Source organism: Lagenorhynchus albirostris, chromosome 10 (assembly GCF_949774975.1).
Source record: "Lagenorhynchus albirostris chromosome 10, mLagAlb1.1, whole genome shotgun sequence".
NCBI classification, from domain to species: Eukaryota; Metazoa; Chordata; class Mammalia; order Artiodactyla; family Delphinidae; genus Lagenorhynchus; species Lagenorhynchus albirostris.
The window spans coordinates 72,380,877-72,396,773 of NC_083104.1; positions in this window are offsets into that span (position 1 = coordinate 72,380,877).

Sequence of the window (15,897 nt, forward strand, 5' to 3'; positions counted from 1 at the left end):
GTATTTTAAAACCGCCCCCCCCCCACATGCTTCTTGGTGCTCCCAGGGTTGAGAAGCACTGGGTTAGAAGATAGGAGAGGAAGGGGACAGAAGTATTGACACCCTCCCCCCACAATTCAGCCTCTTTGTCTTCCCCTGCGGCCCCGCCCACCCACCCAAGTCCAATGGCTCAGAACCCCTGAGATGCCTCCTCCTCTGCCTCCAGAAATTCTGTTTAGTGTGTGTGTGCCTCACAGACAGGATAGCCTGGATACAGGGCCCTGCAGGGCCCCAGTTGGACCTATAAAGCCCATCCAGACCCCAGAATGAAAACAGTTGCTGACACTCTGCAGGCTGCTGGCATTTTTGTTACCTCCCATGGCGGGTGGGGGAGAGGGTGGTGAAGTGGAGGGCAGGGGTCAGTACATCATTAGAAGGGTGGGGAATGGAGGGAGTGGGGAGTACGGGGCCTCACAGGGCAGGGCCAGGGAAGTCATCATCCATTCCTGCCCCCAGCCCTTTCACCATGGCTGTAGCACATCTCCCTTTGGTGTCCCTGCAGCAAGACCCACCTGTCCCCCCAGTCTCCCTGAGCTCCTGTTAAATCCAGGGTGGTGTCCGGGGCCCGGAGAATTTCTGGGTTGGGCTCTGCCCTAAGGTGTCCAGCCTCAGGGGCTGCTTGGTGGGGGCATATTGGGGTGAGGGGGATCTGTCAGCCTGTCCTGGATTTCTTCTTTTGAGCCAAGAACCCCAAGGTCCATGTGGGAGTAGCAGTTGGCCAGCTCAGTTCCCACAACAACGTGGAGGATGGGGGCAGGGGCACAGCAGAAGGAGGGCTGCCTTGGGCACTAGAACACTTGGGCCACTGCCATGCTTCATGACCTTGGGCAGTCAGTTCTCTTCCCTGGGTTTCAGCACCTCCATCTGCATTATAAAGGGGTTGGCCCAGATCCTTGGTTCTCAAACTCACTGCACATTGGAATCCTTTGGGGGAGGCTTGAAAACTACCCTTGACTAGATTTCATCCTCAGAGACACTGATTTAATTAGTATAGGTTGTGGTCTGAGCATTGGGATTTTTAGAAAATCCTCAGGGGATTCTAATTTATAGCCAAGTTTGAGAACCATTGTTCTAGATAACTGCTTCCTGACCACAGCCCCATCATGGCATCCATAGAACAAGGTAGTATTTGTTCTATGTTACCAGAGGTGATCACAGAGGGTGCTCCAGCTGCCCATGTGCCTGGCTGTCCCTAAGGACTGCAGGGCTCAGTGTCTCTGTATCAACAAGAAGCTCTTGTGTCCTTCCAGCTGAAGTTTATTGCCTCATTGGTCCTCCAATCGAGGCATACATGATATTCGTGCTGAAGTCCCAGGCACTTTACAAAGTTATAGGTTACACGTGGGGCATCTTCTTGCAGCATCAATTTCCTAGAAGATATTAGGAGAAAAATTATGATTCACCTTGTAAGTAACTTAAGACATTAAAAAAAATACAGGTTCAAGAGGGAGGGGATATAGGTATACTTACAGCTGATTCACTTTATCGTACAGCAGAAACTAACAGAACATTGTAAAGCAATTATAATCCGATAAAGATGTAAAAAAATAAAATAACACAATATAATAACAGATATATATGGCTATATCCTGGAGTAAAATGCAAAACTCACATATATTTGAAGCTAAAAGATCAGATGTCAAAAGAATTTGACCATTGTGTCAGGAGGCATGGGGGCGCTGTACTCCCTGACTTGGATGACAGTTTGAGGAAAACACTGGAGAAGCCTTGAGTCAGTCTGTGCATTGGTACATGGATCAGAGGTGAGGAGAAGCATTAACTTCTGACAGTTCAGGAAGGCTATCTGGAGGAGGTAGAATTTCAGGGAGGTTCTTGGGGAAAGGGGAGGAAGAAAGGAACTGGTTGGAAGAAGGGCATGGCAGGGCTCTGTAGAGCTTGCAGCAGGAATATAAGCTCAGATAATGCCTTTCTTGCCCTTGGCCTATGAATTTTAACAATTCCCCAAAGATCCCTCCAATACACACTCCTACCCTAGTCCACACCCTTGAGGCTGACCTGGCCCTCAGACCGCCTGCCTGGAGTAGCTGGCGCAAGATTGCAACACCAAAGCCCTCTCTCCCTTGCCTGGCTTCAGTGGCTGCTGCTGAGTCATATTGCAGAGGTAGCTGCTGACCACCCAGGCAGGAGAGCAGCCCAGTTGCCCCAGTGCCCTGCTATTTCCTCCTACCTATTGGCTCTAGTCCCCAGGCCTGACAGAAGCCCTCGGTGCCGCAGGGTCGAGAAAAGACTTGGGGAAGGAGAAACTGAGTCTCCTCTGTTTCTCCTGTGAAGTCTGCCTGGCAGACTGCCCTCCCCCCCCTCAGTGGCTGCCGAGAGATTGGGCACAGCCCAGAGAGACGGAGAGAGGGACACTCTTCCCAGTGGTGAGGGTGGGTGCTGCAGGGCCTGAGCCCTAGGTCCTCCGTCCAGTAGCCTGGCTATCAGAGAGGGGGTCATGAGCCCCAGATGCCACCAGCTTCTTAGCAGAGGGGCTGCTCTTTCTCCTTGGCAACTGGGCCAATAATGCCCTGGGGCACTGAGCATCCTCTCCAGGCATGAGGACTGACCCTTGCTTCTGTTCATCCCACCTCAGGGAGGTAGTGCGGCGTACTTGTTGACAACATGGACTATTTGTAACTTCACTGTTTATTCACCATTGTGTCCTAAGTGCCCAGACAGTGCCTGGCACATAGTAGGTGTTCAGTAAGTATTTATAGTATAAGCAAAAGGAGCCTGACTCTGGATTTGAATCCCCTTGGTAGATACCGTGGGACTTCTCTGTGCTTTACTTGCTTCATTCTGTAAAACGAGGACAGTAATAGAATCTACTTCATAGGATTAATATGTAAAAAGCCTTGAGACAGTGCCCAGTATATGCTAAACACTCAATAAGTGTTTGCTGTCATCTTAAATCTCTCACCTTATTTCCAGTCTCTCCTCCCCTATGAAAGGCTCTCTTTGCTCTCCTCTGAGCCCCTGCTGGAGTTACGGTCGATAGCAATGGGGACCAGCTGGACCTGGCATTAGCCACCTTTGGGGCCTAGGACAGCGTCCAGACCAGCCATGTGTGACGTTCTCTTCCTTTCTCTTCCCTTAACATGCCTGTGGGTGAAACACGGTTCAAACACACATAGACAGGATCCTGCTTTGTGTGAAGGGCAGCAGGGGCCCGCAGACCATGAGGCTGACCATCAAGGCCCAGGGTTCCCCCCTAGCATGTCACGCCCTTGCTTACTGCCCCTCCGTGGTTCTCTGTCTCCTGCAGCATAAATCCAGGACCCTGCAGGGGCCCGAGTGGCTCCCAGCCCTCTGCTTCCCTCCCCTCTCCATCTTGCCTGTGGTTGATACTCTTGGGCTCCGCAAGCCGGTCACCCCAGACGACCTACCCTCCCCAGCTGGCCTGCAGTCTCCCAAAATATAAAGCATATGCTCTCCAGAGAGAGGCTGGCCTGGCCGCCACACAAATGCGATGGCCTCAGCGCTGCCTGGAAAGCTCATCCCCTTCCCTGCTCCCCCTGACCTCATTTATTACTTTTTTCAAAGTTCAGCTCGAACATTAACTAACTCCTTTAAGTAGCCTTGACTGACTTCTGCATCCATCGGGCTCACATATGTCCTTCCCAGCGTCTAACCGATGAGGACCCTCAGTGTACTTCCTTGTTCAGGCACCGCTTTTCCCCAGTGGATGGGTAACTTCTGAGTGGGCCAGCGTCCCTGGTGCCTAACACAGGGCTTCCAGTGTAGTGAGCTCGGGGAAAACTTATGGAAGAAGAATGAATGGATTTCTTGGGGTGTGTATTTACTGGTACACATCAAAGCTGAGGGTTGTTGTACCCCGGGAGGGTGTAGGGCCCCTCTGGTGGGCTGGGACACACTTGGGAGCACGGGCGGTTAGTGGGAGGGGTCAGGCCACTCTGGGCTGGGATTAGCAGTCTGGGAGCTGGAAAGCCCAACCTTCTTGTCTCTTGACTGTTTCCTGGTGGCCTTGCTGGGGCCTCTGCCTGCCAGGCAGGGATTTGGGGTCAGATCGACATTTGTCTCTCTTCAGGAGCTGTGTTGTTCCCACCTTTAATCTCTGGCATGGGTGGCCGCTCCAAGCTGTAGCCATGAGGGACCCCCCAAATGTAGTCTTCTGCCCTTAGGGCTCTCAGCTCAGGTGCGAGTCAGAAGATGCTGAACACCTTGGAAGGTGATTGTGTCCAGCCCCCCACCCTCCAAGCAGGCCTGGACCAAGAGTGGTCCTCCCTTTCCTGGAAAAATCTCTGCAGAGGGAGATTCTATAAGGCAGCGGTCCCCCACCTTTTTGGCACCGGTTTTGTGGAAGACAGTTTTTCCACGGACGGGGGTGGGTGGGGTGCTGGGGGTGGTTCAGGCAGTAATGAGAGCGATGGGGAGCTGCAGATGAAGCTTCGCTGGCTCTCCCGCTGCTCACCTCCTGCTGTGCAGCCCAGCTCCTAACAGGCCGCGGACCACTCCATGGCCCCGGGGATTGGAGACCCCTGCTATAAGGCCTTTTCTCCACCTCTCAGCCCCAGGCTCTGGCTGGGCTGAGCCCTTCCATCTCATTTGTGCTGTGGCCAGGCCAGGCTCTCTCTGGAGAGCATATGCTTTATACTGTGGTCATGTGAGATAAAGTTGGGAACATATGCTCTGGGTTCACACTGTGTTCAAATCCCAGCTTTGACACTTGTTTGCAGTGATGTTGGCCAAGTTCCTTCATCGCTCCATGCCTCAGTTTCCTTATCGGTACAGTGGGGATAATACAGGGTTGTTGCTCGTTGGTAAGGTTGTTGTGAAGATTAAATGAGGTAACACATGAAAAGCTTTTAGAGGAGCACCTGGCAGGTAGTAAAATGCTCAGTTAACATGAGCTGTTATTATTATACAGCAGCTCCTTTCCTGCTCCAGATCTGGCCCAAGTTCCACCCTCCCTGTCTATCTTTCCACATCCACACACTTACCTTACCAAACCAATTCAGACAGACATTTCCTAGCCGTGCTCTATGTGTGAGGTCTGAGCTGTCCTGTGCTAGGCATTGAGGGAGGAACAGATGTGATAATTTGGAGTTCCTGCCCTTAGGATGCTGTGAATCCCCTGGACAAATGACGTGGTGTGCACGGCAAGCACCTATGAGGCTGGAGATAAAGGTTGAATAAGACAAGTTTCTGCCCCCAAGAAACTCACAGTCCAGACGGGAGGCTGGTTTGGAAACAGACCTGGCAGAAAAACGAAAGGGCCATTTAATACAGAAGCTGCTGCCACTTTTTCTGCTTTCTAGGAATGTACTGTGTTTCGTCTTGAGGAAGTGGTTCTTTTGTGGGGAAGATACAGCAATGGGCCCTTTGGGAGAGACAGGCCTGGCCTTGAATAGGTGAAGATGAGGTCAAGAGAGAAAGTTTTGCATATTACAAGATGTTGAGGAAACTGGCATGTCTGAGGCAGCTGGGCAGAGAGAGGTGCGGGTAGGGCCCTCTAAAGAGGGCCAGTTGGTGGGGACCAGCAAAGACATCTCTAGGCAGAATGAAGTCTCATCTTTTATTTATTTATTTATTTTATTTTATTATTATTATTTTTTGCGTTATGCGGGCCTCTCACTGTTGTGGCCTCTCCCATTGCGGAGCACAGGCTCCGGACGCGCAGGCCCAGCGGCCATGGCTCACGGGCCCAGCCGCTCCACGGCATGTGGGATCCTCCCGGAGCGGGGCACGAACCCGTGTCCCCTGCATCGGCAGGCGGACTCTCAACCACTGCACCACCAGGGAAGCCCCTATTTTTTATTTTTAATTTTAGCTGTGTCATGAGGCTTGTGGGATCTCAGTTCCCCAACCAGGGATTGAACCCAGGCCACGGCAGTGAAAGCACCGAATCCTAACCACAGGACCACCAGGGAACTCCCAATGAAGTTTCATCTTGATTTTAAAAAATTATTATTTTTTTCTTAGTAAGTAATATATTTGCATATATCAAAATTTTAAGTGTACGAAGGTGTAAACAATGAAAAGTCTCCCTCTGCCTTGCCCCCAGCCACGAAGGTGACCACCAGTTTCTTATGTGGCTTCCCAGAGATAGTCTATGCACATACAGCAAATGTATATAAATCTATGGTCCTTTCCCTTTCTTTCACAAATGTGTCCTTCACAGTATCCTGCACCCAGCTTGGTATTTACTTAGTGATCCTTCTCTGGGCAGCAGGGGCTTTTGCATTATTATTATTTTTTTACAGCTGCACAGTGTTCCATTGTGTGTGTACTGGGGCTTATTTATCCAGATGCCCATTGTTTCACCTCAATGTTGAAGGTGCTTCCCGCTCTGTGCTGTACTTTTCCACCGTACACTTGAACCTTCACTTAAGTCTGCCACATAGATGTAGGCCTGGTGAAGCTTAGGAGCAGCTCACCAAATGTCAGAGAGCTTCATGAGGAAAGACTTGGGAGAAGCCCCCCATCCCCCATCCCTCAGAGATTCGGGGAAGGGCTCTGCGGGTGGGGCTCAAGCCTTGCATTGGATGTTACAGGAAAGGGTAAGTCAACGAGGTCCATGGTCAAGGAGTCATCAGATTTGCGATGCCCAGGTTACAAATAACAGCAACATATTGTGCATAATTAGAAACGCAGACAAATATGATGGTGCCGGCAGAACTCCAGCCAGAGCCAGAAGGGACCCCAGAGACCACTGGGCACTCCTACCTCATAGTCGTAATAATACAGACAGTTAACAGTTATGAGCCAGGCAGCATCCTGAGTGCTTTATATCGATCCACCTATTTGCTCCTCACACTAACATTTGAGGGGGATGCTACCACTACCCCCACGTCAGTTAAAGATGTTGAGACACAAAGAGGACACATAATTTTCCCAGGTTCACAGAGCAGCTGGGTGAAGAGCTGGGAATCAAAACCCAGGAGTCTGGAGTTTCTGGTCTGGAACCTATGCTCTGAACCTTGCCATGTCCCCCCGCTTCACAGGTGAGGAGACAGAGTCCAGAGGGGCAGTCACACAGCAGGTTGATGGCAGAACCGGGGGGCTAGAAGCCAGGACCCCATTTAGGACCCTCCCTCCAGCACAGTGCCTCAGTTTGCCTGATGAGCCCAGAGTGGGGCGGGGTGGTGTAGGGGGAGGGGCCAGCAGGGGTGTGGCTCTGGGGGTGGGGGAGGCGAAGACAAGGCTGTGGTTAGCTCTGGGTGGCGGTGGTGGTGGTGGTGGTGGGGACAGCCTGGTGCCTGGGGACATGCTGGACGCCTGACATTACAGGTTGGTCTGGGCTGTGTCCCAAAGACATGTACTGTCGACTCGAGATCTATCTGACTCTTGGTGCTCTTCCAGCTGTGGTTTGTCCACAGAAAGTGGCCCAAACGAACTCCTTGCCCTGTCCCCAAGCCCACCAGGTCTCTCCCTCCACCTGTCATCAAAAGCATGGCTTTACCACATGAGCAGGACCCACCGTGTTTTGGGGTGGGAGGCATTTACTCAAGAAAACAAAGACACCACATGCAGGTTAGAGCTGTGTATGCAGTGAGGACTCCATAAATGTTCTTGGTGGTCCCCTGTCAAGGTCTCATGGAAGCGATTTGGAGATCAAGGGTGATGGCTTCAGGACTCTCTGACTTCTTCCAGGATGGGGCACTTTCAACAACTGTCCCAGTTAGACTAGGGAGCACCCTACCTTGCTATGCCTCGACCCCCAGTCACAGCCCAGGTGTCTGTCTGCCTCAGCACTGAGTCCACTGAGGTGGGTCTATCTCAGATCGAGACATCAAGCCCCCTCCAGCTGAAGACTGGGAGCAGGGCAGTGTCCTCCCTGCTTCCACCACACTCTGCGTGCCCTCCCATGGCTCTGCTCCTGTTGGCCTCGCCCAGGCACTGTGAGCACCTCGAGGGCATCTCAGCCTCCCAGTCCCTGGTACAGTGCCTGGTACTTGGTAGGCACCTATTAAAGCCCATGGCACAGGGGAGTGAGCCCACCAGCCCACCAGGCTATCTTGGAGGAACGCCGTATCCTCGTCTCTTCTCTAAGTCTGGCCCTCGCTGAGTACCCCCTTCCTGGGAGCTTGTAGTTCTATCCAGCCTGCTTTTTTTTTTTTAAAAGCAGCTTTCTTGAGGTGTAATTCACATACCATACAATTCACCCACTTTAAGTGAGAATTCAATGGTTTAGTCTAGTCACAGAGTTGTGCAACCATCCCCACAGTCAGTTTTACAACATTTTCATCACTAGCCTGCCTCTCTTTTGGCTGCACCCATCCTCCTCAGCTTTCAAATACCCACAGTCTTCCACAATTAAAAAAAAAAGTCTCCCTTGACCCTGCTCTGCACTCTCCGGCCATTGTGCAATATGTTTCCCTCTTTCTGTGACTAAACCTGAATGAGTGGTTCACACCCTCTGCCTTCATTTTCTCAGATTCAATAAACATTTTTTAAAAAGCATCTACAAGGTACTATGCCAGAAGTTTTCATATACATCATCTCATTTAATCCTCATAAACATTTTGTGAGCTGGGAATTATCTCTATTTTAAATGTGAGAAATCCAAGGCAGAGAGGAAGTGACTTGCCCAAGGGGCTTGGCCGGGATCTGGTTCCAGGTCCATGTGAATCCAGAGTTGGTTCTTTGCTCTACTGCCTGTGGTCAAGTCCAGCTGCACAGTCCAACTGCTGACCTTCTCACGCATCACATGGGCTGGGCGCTCTGCACATCCTACCACCCCTCAGATGACCTTGCTGTGCCAACCAGATTGATGCCCTTCATGCCAGCTCATTCTCTTCTCTGAGCCTTTGTTCAAGCTGTTCCTTCCACCTGGCATCCTTTTCCTTCTTCCTTTCTACCTTGGAATATCTGAAAATTCTTTTTTTTCTTTTGGTCTTAGATCTGGCTCAGATCTACTATCTTCCTGAGAACTCCCTATATCTTTGGTTGAGCCTACCTTCTCCTGAGGGCTATGGCTTGTTTGTTCCTTATCTAACAGCTTGGTCTTTTTACTGAAATAGTTTTAAATTTCCTGGGACTCTGAAACCACATTGGTACCCTACAACCCACAGCTTGCTGTGTTATGAAAGGAACAGATGCTCAGTAAGTGTTCTAGAAGAAAGAAAAGAGGGAGAGAAGAAAGGGAGGGAGGGAGGGATGAAGGGAGGAAAGGAGGGAGGGTTTGGAGGTGATATGGTGGCAGTGATGGTGGGAGTCTCAGGAGATATGGATGGGAAGGTGTTTTCAACCGTGAAACCTATTTTAAGGGCAAAATAAAACTGGTGTCCTAGCAAGGGGCCTCACATATGCTATGTGCTCCGTGATTACTGTTTGTATTAAGCTGAATGACCTCCACTGAGACCCCGCTCCTGGACATGGTACTTGTGTCCTCCTCTGGGTAAGGAGTCTCCAGAGCAGGGACCATGTCTGTCCCTGATCACTTTCCCGGACTCAGCACAGGGCCTGATACATGGCAGACCTCCAAAAATGCTTAGCAAAAAAGTGAATTTACCTTTCAAATAGCTCACCTGAATCCCCCAAGATGTGCTGTCCCATAGGTGTCTTTGGGATATATACCAGCTCAGTCATCTCATTCATTCAAGAAATATTTATTAAGCACCTACTATGTGCCAAGCATAGTTCTAGGTCCTTGGTATATGGCAGTGAACAAAACAGAGACATTTGCCTGCCCACATGGAGTTGGCACTCTAGTGGTTGAGAGAGATGATAAAGAAGAAACAAAAGTAAGTAAATTATAGGGTATATAAGAGACCTATAAGGGCTTTGGAAATTAAGAGTTGAATAGGATAAGGGGAGAAGATTGAGAGTGTTGATGGAAAGGTTGGTACAGAAACAAATAGTTTGGTCAGAGTAGGCCTAATTGAGAGGTGAGATTTAGGATCAAAACCTGAAGGAGGTAAGGGAATGAGCCATGAGGATGTTTGGGGGCAAAGCATTCCAGGTAAAGAAAACATCAGGAGCAAAGGCCCTGAGGCAGGAAAGTGCCTTGAATGTTTGAGGCTAGTGTGGCTGGAGCAGAGGGCACAGGGAAGGTGGTAAGAGGGGAGGGAGGGGGCAGAGGTCAGATGTGTGGGTGCTGGAGGCCATGGTACGGGCCTGCCTTTTATGCCGAGTGGGAAGTAACACTGGGGTGTGTTGAGCAGAGGAGGCAAGAGGTTGGCTTGAAAAGGGTCAACTCTAACTCTGGTGACTGTGTAGAGAGTAGATTGTAGGGTCCAAAAGCAGAAGGAGAGAGACCTGTGAGAGGCCCCTGAACTAAACCAGGAGAGAGGAGATGGCAGCTTGGCGGTTGGGAGTCGTGGGGTTTGAATATATTTTGAAGGTAGAGCCAACAAGACCTCCTGATGATTGAAAGCAAGAGGTAGGGGAGAGGTGTTGATGGTGGCACTGAGATATATGTCCTGAGCCATTTGTTGGAAGGATGGAGTTGCTATTAGCTGTGATGGGGAACCTGTGAGTGAAGTGCATTTGGAGGGAAAAATCAGGGGTTTGGTTTTGGACACGTTGAGTTTGAGACCCTAGTGGGCACCTAGGGAGCGCTGACGCATAGGCAGTTGATTGCTCAGGTCTAGAATCCTTTGCTCTGGGTGGACTTGGCTCTTTAACACCAGCGCAAGGCTGCTGACAAGCACCGAGGGTGCTGGTCCCATAGACTGGGTCTGCCCAGTGCATGGGGTGGCCCTGTTTCTGAGGCTTGGTTTCCTCATGTGCAAGATTGGTATAATAATACTCATCTGGGGGCTTGCTGTGGGGGTGTGTCAAATGAGACAGTAGACGTAAAGCACTTAGCACAGTGCCTGGCATAAAAGGAGCCCTCGAATGGTTGTGAAAAAATAACGAGGAGTCAACCTGGATTGGCTACTGCGGACCAGTCATCAAATGGGTTAAGGGGGTGTGGAATGAGGGGTGGGGAGAGGAGAGGCTGAGAATGGGGTCAGAGCCCGGAGGGGGGGTGGGGGGCGGGGGGGAAGGGGGGACGTGATTTCATTGTTCCAGAGGGACAGGAGCTTGTTGACCGGCAGGAAAGTGTGGGCGTAGCGCCATCCAAGTACAGGTGCTGGATCAGCTCCTTGGCTTGGGACTGAGCAGCCAGTGCTTTGAGTGTCCCAACCAGGATGATAACAGGCAGGGCAGGCTGTGTGGTGGCCTGGGGACACCGCCCTTTTGCAGTAGTACCCATAGGAGATATTAGCCAGTCCTTGGCTTTTTAAAGCCCACGTCTTCTAAGGGGGAGAATCCAGGATTTTCTCAGCTTTTCTTTCAGGCCCAGCACAGGGCTTGGTGTGTAGCAAGTCTTCAATGAATGTAAGCATCTGTCCTTCCCTCCATAGCTATAAAATGGTGGCTAAGAAACCATATTTTCCAGAATTGCTGTGATGATGACATGCGACAGCACGTAAGCATCTTTGCAGCAGTGATGACATTGAACCCCCGGGATAACTGAGTCTCAGAGATGTTCAATAACCTCCCCAAGGCCACAGTTACTATGAGGTGGAGGGAGATTTGTGGCAGTCTCCCTCAGCAGGGGGTCTTCAGCAAGTTTAGAAAGTGAGGAGGGCAGAGCTGGGCAAAGAGGAGGGAGAGTCAGGCTCCATCTGGGTAGGGCATGGCTTTCAGAGCAGGTCCAGGTGTGGGGTGAATGAACTGGATGCAGTCACTAGTGAGTGAGACCCCAGAAAGTGGGGCAGGGTGTGGAGTGAGGGGAAGGCATCCCACGCAGCTTCCTGCAGCTCTTAGAGAGGAGGAAGCCAATGATTTGGGGTGTGAACCAAATCAGGGAACCCTCTGGCAGGGGAGGTACCATCTTCCCATTGCACAGATGAGGCTGCTCAGACCTGGAGAGGGTAAGGACCTTGTTCAAGGTCACATAGACCAACAGTAATGGAGCCAGGATTGTGACCCAGCTCTGCTCAACCACAAAGGCTACCCTCTGTCCACTACACTATGTGGTTGTTGTCGTGACCCCCAGGCAACAGGGGGATGGACAATATCAGATGACTTTTTGCAGATCTCTTCCAGCAGAAACATTCTCTCAGTCTCTGTTCCCTGGTCTCCCTTCACACTCTCCCCTGCCTCCTCCCTCTCTCTTCCCTCCTCATTACTCAACCCCTAGTAACCCCAAGGGCAGGCAGACGGTCTGCAAGGCTGGAGGAGGAGGAGACCAGCTCTTCTGGGTGACGCATATGAACCCTCTGCAGCCTGCCCGCCTCCATCCCCCCCCCCACCAGCACAGTGGGGAGGACCCCCTCCCCCACCCCATCCTCTGCAAGCATCCATGGCTGAGGGGTCCTTCCCAGAATTAGCCACCAAGAACAGCTGGAGCACGGAGGCGGAGGTGGGGGAGGGGATGGAGGCTAACAGCTTCCAGATGTGCCAGGGCATGAGAGAGCCGAAGGAGCCTCTGGTCCAGTGGTCTCCTGCCGTGGCTGGGAGGCTGGGATGAGCTGGCTCCCGTGTCTGGGACTTCCAGAACTGCCAAGGCAGCTGGGCAGATCCCTACTCAAGAACCACATGCAAATCCATGTGTGCAGGGCAAGGGAGACTTCTGTGCTGCACCTGCAGGGGCCCCTGGGAAAACCCTGGCAGCCCATCTGCTCTCTATGCCTTTCTTCTTCTAATTAACATCCAACTATTACTTTATTTATATTACTATGCTTAAGTTACATGGAAGAGATAATTGAGAAGTTCTACCCCATTTTGGGAAAAGTTTCCAGTCAACACCAATTATGTGGTGACAGATAACTAGAACTGGTGACCTCTTTGGGTCAAGACTGACAATGAAGCATGGGCTCTGGTGCTGTGGTTCATCTCCAGCAAGACTGCCGTGATGGCCAGCACAAGCAATACGAACATGGAACCTTTAGGGTTGCTCCCAAATTTGGATCTCTTCCCTAAAGCTGGCAAATCGAGTAAAATAACTGGGTTAAAAAAAAGTTTTAAAATGAAGCCCAAGTAAGTTTAAAACTATACTTGATACCTTTTCCTTCCAAAATTTACGTAAGCACACTTTTTCTCTAATAATATTAATCCTAATACTATAGACCTTGGCCACACTGCCAGTGGTGTAGGCACAGAGCAGGGGCTGCATTCAAAGCACCTGGAATCAAATCCCAACTCAGCCACTTACCAGCTATGGGACACTGCTCAGCTCTCTTGGCCATGCAACGGTTTCTGTTTCATGACGTTATTATTAGGGTTGAATGAGTTAATCTATACAAAGCACTTAACGCAGTGCTTGGCATGTAGTACCTTCTTACCATTCAGAGAACACCTACCTTGTTTCAGAAGCTGTGTCGTTTTATCCTTGCAATCTGGAAATTAACTATGAATACCCCCACTTTTATGAGAGGAAATTGAGGGTCAGAGAGGCTAAATCACCTGTCCAGGGTCACACGGGTGTTTAAGTGGCAGGGCTGCGGCATACACCCAGACCTATTAGACCCTAAAACCCAGGCTCATTATACTAGGCCCCTCCCTGCATGTTTCTTTACTATTTTTCCATCAGTAGTAAAAGGTCCCAGACCTGCTGGGGGCTGGGGGGCATGATTTTCAATCCTACTTATCTGAAGGGAGGACTGATTCAGAAAAATGGGCAACAGCTTGGGGGTTCAGAGGGGCCCTGGAAGGAGATGCCAAGTGCCCTAGAGGGGGCGCTAAGGACAGGAGATTTCAGGAATGTGGGAGGAGCGGGGTGGACGGGGTGGGAGGGTGGGGACAGGGGATCCAGAGGTTGGAAGAGTCTAGGTTGTCCTGGGGTGCCCTCAGAGTGCCCAAAGCCCCCTGAGCAAAGACCCAGGGTCTGCCAACTGCTCTTTCTCCCGGTGTGTGTTTCTTGCTTTGCCAATGCTGCTCCCCTTCTGCACGTCTTCTCTTTGGCCGGGGTGGGGTGGTGGTGGGGTCTCCAGAATTCCCCTTTGTGGGATGGAGAGGAGGACAGGAGGAGGAGGAGGAGGACCAAGAGCAAGGGGGCTGGAGCGGGCCAGCAGGGAGGCCTGCCATTGGCCCAGCTCCCAGGGCCTGGGCCCGAGGAGGGAACTGCCTGCCCCTCACCATTCCCTCCCCCTGCCCCCCAGGGCTCCTTGGCAGTGAGCCTGCCAGCTGGGACCCTGCCAAGCCAAACAGCTGCCAGGGGGAGAGGAAGAAGCATTTCCGAGCAGAGAGGCCCCTGTGGGCTCCAACTCAAGCCTAGAATCCCCCTTTCTCACCGCCAAGTGAAAAGGGGAGTCTGTGCACATGCACACAGGCATGCACGCATGGCACCAGGGAGCCCGGGACCAGGGCTGAGGGCCTGGCAGTCTGTAGGAGGAGGGGATGGGGCGGGGTGTCTGGGAGCAGGCCTGGGAGGCTCAGAGGGACAGGGCCCGTGACCGTGCCAGGTGGTGTGCGGGTTAGCAAATTAGGTTTGGCGTACTCAGAGGCTGGCGAGGGGTCTGGTGGTTTGAATAGTTTTCTCCGCAAATTTATATCCACCTGAGACCTCACCGTGTGATCTTTGGAAATAGGGTCTTTGCAGATGTAATTAAGGTGAGGATTGAGATGAGATAGTGCTGGATTAGGCTGGGCCTTAAATCCGATGAGAGTACTTTTAGAAGCAGAAAAGAACATACAGAAACCCACGGGAGAAAGCCATGTGAAGATCCATGTGAAGACGGTGGCACAGATGGGAGCCCCAAGCCAGGGAACGCCTCAAGCCACTGGAAACTGGAAAAGACAAGGGAAGATTCTTCCCTAGAGCCTTTGGAGGGAGCATGACCCTGCTGACACCTTCTGGCCTCCAAAACGGCAAGATAATACATTTCTGTGGTTTTAAGCCACCTAGTTTGTGGTAACTTGTTATGGCGCTTCTAGAAAGCTAATACAGGGAGGCATGTGGCAAAAGGGGTTGGTGAGGCCACGGCTTGATAAGAAAGCCTTGGAAAACAGAATGAAAAAGATATATTATTCATCGTGCTACTCTTCTGTGCCAGACACTTTTAAAGATACTCATCTCAGTCTTTACAATGACCCTGCCGGTAAGAATTATGATTCCCATTCTACAGGGAGATTCAGACCTAAGTTTGTTCCATTTAGTTGCGATTCCAATATTGGATCCTCCGTCTCCTAAGCCTGGCCTCTTCCCACCTTCTCTCAAGGGAAGCCTCAGCAGTTTCTGGGCCAGATGATTCGTGCTTCAAGTCGGAGGGAAGGTCACTGAAGATCAGGGAGGGGAACATATCATGCCTCACTGGGGAACTGGGCAAGGGGTCATTACCTCATTGCTCTGGGGCTTCCTGTGACTAAATGCCCTGCTTACTTTTTACTCCCCACTCTTCCTGGAGTCCTCAGGGACATGTCTGAGGGTCTAGTCTTGTCCCTGAGCTTTAGGGAGGGGAGAGAGACACCCCCTGTTCACCTCATTCCTGCTGCTTCAACCACCGTTGCTACCTCCACTGTTGTCACCATCCCAGCAATGCCACCACCTCTGCTATCACTGCCAGCCCTCTGTCACCACCACTGTCACCTCCACCACCGTGAGTACCCTCACCATTACCACCATGAACACCACCTCCATCACCATCACCACCACCAAAACTGCGAGAATGAGTGCAACAGCCATGTCCACGTCATCACCTCCATCACTTCCCCTCTGCCCCTTCCGTCATCACTACCACAATGGACAACACTGTGTGAAATAACGGACAGGTCAGAGGCGGGAAGGGGACTCAGGGGAGATTTCCTGTGACAGGACAGCTGAGCAGAACTTAGCAGGGGAGAAGTCGGAGTTGGGATGTATCTGGCTGACAGATGGGAGCAGTAGAGGAGGGCGCCCGAAGTTCAGCCTTGTTGAGACGGGAGGTGAGCCTGCCTGGCTGGTGAAAACACTTAGTGGGACAG